This window comes from Triticum aestivum, chromosome 5B (genome assembly GCF_018294505.1).
Source record: "Triticum aestivum cultivar Chinese Spring chromosome 5B, IWGSC CS RefSeq v2.1, whole genome shotgun sequence".
NCBI classification, from domain to species: domain Eukaryota; kingdom Viridiplantae; phylum Streptophyta; class Magnoliopsida; order Poales; family Poaceae; genus Triticum; species Triticum aestivum.
Genome location: NC_057807.1, coordinates 435126252 through 435133479, shown reverse-complemented (window position 1 = coordinate 435133479; position 7228 = coordinate 435126252). Strand labels below are relative to the sequence as shown.

At 42.3% G+C, this 7228-nt stretch overlaps 1 pseudogene; it reads left to right on the top strand.

The window, feature by feature from the left end:
- Positions 1 to 749: 749 nt before the first annotated feature.
- LOC123112294 (protease 2-like) lies at positions 750 to 6751 on the top strand (annotated as a pseudogene).
- Positions 6752 to 7228: the final 477 nt, after the last annotated feature.

Here is a 7228-nt window from a genome sequence, read left to right as displayed (position 1 = left end):
CATACATGCCCGTAAGTCTCCACACCAAGCTATTTGAGTCTTCCACTGTCACATCTATATACATCGGGTCTAGGTTCAGACGCTGCACTTTGATTTCCTTTTTCCAAAACAAGATCAGTCCTCCCTTTCTACCGTCTCCAGGGCACACAAACTTTTGGTCCATGTGCAATCTCTTCCTCAAACACTCCCATGGATAACTTTCAAGATGTGTCTCACAAAAACATCACCTCAGGGTTGCATGCTCGCTGGACATCCAGTAGAGCTCGAACTGCCGCGGCGTTCCCAAGCCCGCGACAATTTCAACTCAAGACTTTCATGACGACAGGTCTGCCTGCGACGAGGAGACCGTACACCCGGTATTCGACAACGAAGAAACTCTCGGTCGACGCAGCCGCCGGAGGACAACAGATCTCCACTTTACAACGGTGATTAACAAAGAGGACTCACGGTCAGTGAAGCCGCCGGAGGACATCAAACCCTAGCTTCCTCTGCTAGGGTACAGAAAACTGAGAAGGGAGTACCTCGTCAGTACATCAAGCTAGCCTCACGAGAAGGCCACGGCCCACAGGATTAGCGGCCGCCGCCGGCGGCGGCGACGCGCTAAACCTAATCGCCAGGAACTTTGCTTCCGGAAAAAAACGCTTCAGGACTTTTTAAAAGCCTAGATTAGAAATTGTATTTTGTTTGGGCTTGTAAAAAGGCTAGCCCAAAAAAGCCAACGAAAGAACTAACCACTAGAACCTTAGGAAAACCCCAAGCCCAGGCTTCCGCACTGCAAAACCGTCTGAACCGGCGTGATGCTCCACCGGCGGCACCCCCTCGCCGCCCTGCTCCGCCTCTTCTCCACCACCTGCCGCCGCCGCTCCCGCCTTCCCTCGCAGCCGCATCTCCCGAACACCGACACCCTCCCGCCGCTCCCTGTGGCGAAGAAGGTCCCCTTCACCGTGTCGACGCACGGGAGGTCGTGGAGCGACCCCTACCACTGGATGCGCGACACCTCCGACCCCCACCTCGCCGCCCTCCTCGCCGCCGAGAACGCCTACGCAGACGCCTTCGTCTCCTCGGCCGGCGGAGGCGGCCTCCGCGCGCGCCTCGCTGCCGAGATGCGCGCCCGGCTGCCCCCTTCCGCCGTTTCCCCGCGTCAGCCCTGGGGCCCTTGGTTCGCACTGCTCCATTTCGTTTGATCCCGTACAGCATGGCTTGGAACTGTATCGCTAGGGTCTGTCAACTTTGAACTTGTGATGGTTTTATGGTGTTAGTTTTTCCGTGTAACTGCCGCTGTATGACTGATTTTTTGTTTGTACTTGTGTAGCCAACCGAGTTGTAGTTTGTCAGGGAAGGATTAGGACGTTATGCATTTGTTCATTGTTGCGGTTGCCTCTTGAGTATAAGATTTGTGGTTTAGGTTAGCTAGTTTATCCTTCTAATGTAGGGTCATGTTTGTTCTTGCACGATTTTAGTGTTCAATTATTGCTTCTGTCAGATGGAACGAACTGTTCCGTCAAATTTCATTTGCCACGTCAGGACACGGTTGTGGAATGACTGTTCATCTAATTTCCTTGGACATATTATATATGCTTCTAACTGGAAACATAGCTTACACTCCTATTCGGGAAATAAGGGCTAATGGAAAGAGGGAACGCACTTCTGAAAATATTTTTTGCCAGGTAAATGATGCTGCACAAAAAAAAAAACAATTGCCTTTGTGTCTTACATAACTCATTTTTGTGTATCCAGGTCATATTACCAGTACGTGCCAAATGGAATGGAGTACCCAGTTTTGTCCAGAAAGTTAAGGCCCTCTGGTGGTTTAGCAGGACGTTTCCTTAGTTATCTTTCTGACTGGGAGAAGGAAGAAGTGTTGCTTGACTGGAATGAGATCGCAGAGAAATTTGGTACGTTCTTTGCCACATTAGTCTGGTGTGGTCTCCATACTTACACATAATATACTGATGTGAGCTTCAACTGTATAGTTTAATGTAGTTTGACTATTATATTTACTGCAGTTAATTGGACATTGTTTATTTGCTTATTATCATTGATTTCTTGCGATGAGGACATTTTATTTGCTCGCACCTGAAAACTTATCAGTGGATCATTCTGTAACTTATGCAGGTTATGTTCACATTGGGAGTTGTCGAATATCTCCTGATCATAGGTTTCTTGCGTATACTCTCGATACATCTGGGGGTGAACTGTTTTCACTGGAAGTGAAAGATCTTCCGTCTAAGCATGTCATTTTTAGTTTGCCAGACAAGGGAATTGTCAGTTTAGCATGGACTCACGACAGTGAAAATTTATTTTATACTGTCTGTGATGAGACTCTACGTCCCAATCAGTAATTCTCCTTCCTTGAATAAATTTAAGCTCAAGAAGCTTGTAGTCTTACTGTATTTGATATGTTTTCATGTTATAGGGTTTTCTGTAAAAAGATGCAGTCAGATGAGGCCGGTTTCTTAGTTTTCATGGAGGATGATGTAAACTGTTGCGTGGATATCACAAGCACAAAAGATTTCAAATATATCACTGTGAATTCTAACACAAGGACATCATCTGAGGAAGGTTTCTATTTCAACTTTATACCCAATTCAAAATGCATTTTGCGACGTTTACCACTTATGTCTTGTTTTCGATTGTTATTTCTGATTTGTGCTTGTGTTGCTGCAGGTTTATGTGATGGAATCTGGTAATGTAAGAGAAGGCTTATGGCCTGTACAAAAACGCACCAACAAAGTGCAGTACTTTTTGGAGCATCATAATGGGTTTTTCTATATTCTTACTAATGCACCCTTGAAAGATACTGAAACTGCAGTTGAAGGCTACTACCTGGCCAGGTGTAGAGCTGAAAAATCACTGATGGATAAATGGCAGGTCTCTCCCTCCTTCAGAAAGTAAATTTCTAGGCAGAGTTTTAATATGTTTTTGATATAATATGTTTTTGATATTTCAATATGGACTACATATGGACTGAAATGAGTGAAGAAACACACTAAAATGCGTCTATATACATTCGAACCAGAAAAAGGTTAGAACATCTTATATTTGTGAACAGAGTGATATTTGTTAAGACAAAAATATCTTCGTCAGACATTGAGTTCTTCCATATCAAGTGGTGATGACATCTGTATATAAGTAGCATATCCATTGCTAGTATGGATTTTTCATTTGGTGGCTTGAACACATTTCGTTGCTGAATATGCATTAGATTTATTCCCATTAGACTTCATACTTTACAAAGTTGCTGCCTGTATTTCTATTGCTAGGTTGTGGCACTCCCTGGGCCGGACTGCACATTTCAGGATATGGATATTTTTCACGAACATTTAGTTCTCTTTCTTCAAAAAGACGGGCTTCCTCTGTTTTGCTCCATCGATTTGCCAGTCCAGATTGACTTTCAGGTATGATATTTGACTCATGTCATGTTAACCTATTACTATTTGTATGTTTTGACATATTATTCCTAGAGATGTAATACACACTTTGTCTTGGACCATAATTATTTAGATCACCAAATAGTACCCACCTTGAAGCATTGGCAGTCTTAATTTCACTTTATCTGTTGCACTTCCAATGTATAACCTGTACTCTGATATTGTCATTCTCTCTACCTTTTCAAATTATGGGCTAGATTGTCGCTACTCATGATTCTGAAAACTCCTGTATTATTTGTGCTGATGACTTTTGTTTATCTCCCAGGAGCCAAAGGAATTTGGTGATTTCGCTCCATGGTTTTTCCCAATACCTTCAAATTTATGTAGCATTCTTCCTGGGCCCAACAATGATTTCATGTCATCTACTTTTCGTCTGGTGGTGTCATCACCAGTGGTACAACATTCAACAAAGTTTCTCATTTTTTATCTGTCTCAATTGGCGTTTCCTTATATTCTATGTTGATATTGGTTTCAGCTCTTTTCTCAATTCCCTGGATCTCACTCTATGATTTATATAATAGCACCCAGCAAATTCTTTTCTACACACTCAGACCAGTTCTATTCCTTGCCACTCACATAATGCTGCACAATTTCATGAAGTGTATAATTAAACTGTGTATCATGTAGAAGAATATAATTCAACCAAATATTCATCATGTTAATCTGGCGTTTTATTATGTTAATTGCGCAACATTATTGTACAGTGCATCTGTTGTGTTGCTAGAGATAAGTTTTCCCAGTAAATGTTTAATTTGCTTTATTGTAGATTCCAGACTTAACTGTGGATTATGACATGAGAAAGAAGACATTTACTATCGTTGATCAAGAGGAAGTGACTGGCCTTTGTTCAAGTCTATACACAGTAGGACAATCCAATGTTTCAAGCATCCAACAAAATCTGCAGCTTATTGAAGATTAACAAAGTTGGAGTGATCTTTCCAAGTTATTATCTTGTGAGAGGGTCCAAGTTGTTTCACATGATGGTGTCTTGATACCTTTAGTGATCCTGTATTCACGGGAAGCTCATATTCATGGAGAATCGCCTGGGATTTTATATGGATATGGAGCTTATGGAGAAGATCTGGATAAAAGCTGGTGTTCTGACAGGCTCAGTCTGCTTGCTCGAGGTTGGGTTCTTGCATTTGCTGATGTTAGGTACAGTTTGATGCCTGTGGCATTTTTTCAGCTTACAGGACTGCACTTCCCCATCATCATTCAGTATTTCCTAACTCATCTTACAACTTACTGCAGCATGTGGAACTCTGCATTTTCATTTGGTGAACTAGATTATTAAAGAACCACACTAGCATATCTGCACCCTATACTTGGACTTCCTACAAGTGTGCAACACGATGTCTTTATTCACCAAATCTTATAGTATACAGAACGTTAATTTTTATTTTCACCTGAAACTGAAAGAGACATTAGGTCCTAGGCTGCTATCATATTGAGACGTTGATCCATGATCTTGTGAAAGGACCGCCTGATTTCACTGTTCCATGTCACAGGGGTAATTTGCTAGAATTCTGAAAGGTGGCCATTTAATAGTCGCAAAGTTCTACCATTTTTTCCATCTAGCGCCATTTGGAGGTTATCAACATGGAGTTTGGCTTCCCTGCAAAAAAAAAAAAAATAGAGTTTGGCTGAGCTGACGACTTCAATATGGTGTGAATGTGTGATATACCATCTGCCGTTTCTCTAGCATGCTCCACAATAAAATTTTAAAACATGATAAGACAGTTGTTTTTGACTTTTCATTTATGATTAGAAGGAAATGCATTTTATGATTGACACCGCAAATTTTATGTTCCTGATTGTTTGTAATTCCCTAGCCTAATCATGTAGGGGTGGAGGGGATCCATCAGGGCATCTAGCAGGCACCAAAGCCAAGAAGATAAATTCAATTCAAGATTTTGCGGCATGTGGGATGCATCTTATCAAGGAAGGTTTTGTGCATGAAAGTCGTCTTTGTGCTATGGGCTCCAGTGCTGGTGGTTTGCTGGTTGGGGCGGTCGTTAATATGTTGCCAAATTTGTTCTCTGCTGCAGTTCTCAAGGTAAATCTTTGAGCTCATCCATCGATACATCATTATCATCATCTGGGATTTGCTGTGCTTATTCCCTTCTCTTTGCTTCTACTGGTAAATGATGTTTCTGGGCTTTCAAGTATCAGTGACATGTATTTCTACCGAAATAGGTCCCCTTTCTTGATATCTGCAATACAATGTTGGATCCTACGTTACCTCTCACCATCTTGGACTACGAAGAATTTGGTGACCCTAATATCCCAGTTGAATTTGACGCAATCCGTAGTTATTCTCCTTATGACAACTTATCTCCTGGCAAATGTTACCCCTCAATTCTGGTGACTGCCTCTTTTAATGATACAAGGTTTTTGTCTAACTTCATTGTACTCTTGTGATACTGCAGTTTGGATAATTTGTTCCTGTTCCATGTGAAATTTTCAGCTCACAACATTGTAGTCAAGGTTTCCAGCTGTGTACTGTTGGTTTTCTTTTGAATGGCCATAATTTCCTTTTTGTTTGACAGGGTAGGAGTCTGGGAAGCTGCTAAGTGGGTTTCAAAAGTGAGAGATGTCACGTGCCCATCCTGTTCCAAGTCTGTTGTGCTCAAAACTAATATGCAGAGTGGCCATTTTGGTGAGGGTGGACGCTTCATGGGGTGCGAGGAGACAGCCTTCGAGTATGCATTTCTAATGAAGGCATTGGGGATGGATGATATGTCTGCGAAGTAATGAACTGACACTCAGGGCTTACCGTGCTGCAAGAGTTGCGGTGATGCATGGAAGCAGTAATCGATATCATTACCTGCTGTAGTGACATCTAGCAACCTGGAGTGATACGTTGGATCAGACTGCTCATAGTCCACACTATTGTTGGTTGCAGAGCATTTATTTGCGGGTTCCTGCATTGCACAGGGCCAACTGGAGCCCTCCGAATAGCACAAATGAATATTGTGCGTTAAGGTGTTAAGATCGGGCATCATCTGTCGTTCCCCATCAAAATTAAGGTCAGTATCACGGAATGCATGCCATAGTTATATAGAATTTTTGTGTCGAGCTACAGAGTTCTCTCTTTGGCAACTCAACCAGACAAACATTGTAGATTATAATCCAGATTGACATATGGCTCTAGCATGATGCGCCGCGCTAGTTGAGATGCTACCGATGTTAGACATGGAGCTATAATGTGTGAGAATGGATATTGGTTTTGAACCCTGACTCACATATCAGGTTAGTTGTACGTATGTCGCTGTCTTGTGTTTTGAACCTCTGAATGAGATCGGGCTTCCTTAAATTAAGATGAGCTGCATGTAACATCCATGCGTACATTTTCTATGTTTCGATCGTTGTTAGTAGATAGAAAGTTAGTGGCGACCTGTTGAAGCGTGTTTAGTACATTTTCTCGGAGCTTATCTTAGTTTAAATATCCTTTCGGTAGTGACGCAATTATTTATGCTTGTAATGCACGGGGCACTCTCAGTTAAGTAGTACCAGTTGGTGCAGCATGGACCCGTGATCCCAAGTCCACAGTTTTCTACGCCGACTAGATCCCAAGGCCAAATTATTGGACTCGCTTCGTTTTTCTTGAAACCTGGCAGTATCATACTCAAGAAAATAAATCCAGCCATTTGGCACACCAATCTCCACAAGTTCCGTATGGCTGTTGTGTATACTTCTTGTGTGGTCCTCTGCTTACATACCTTTTTTCACTGGGTGACTACTCCGATCCGTTTTGATATCACTGTAAACTGTTTACTCTCTCTGCATATCCATGC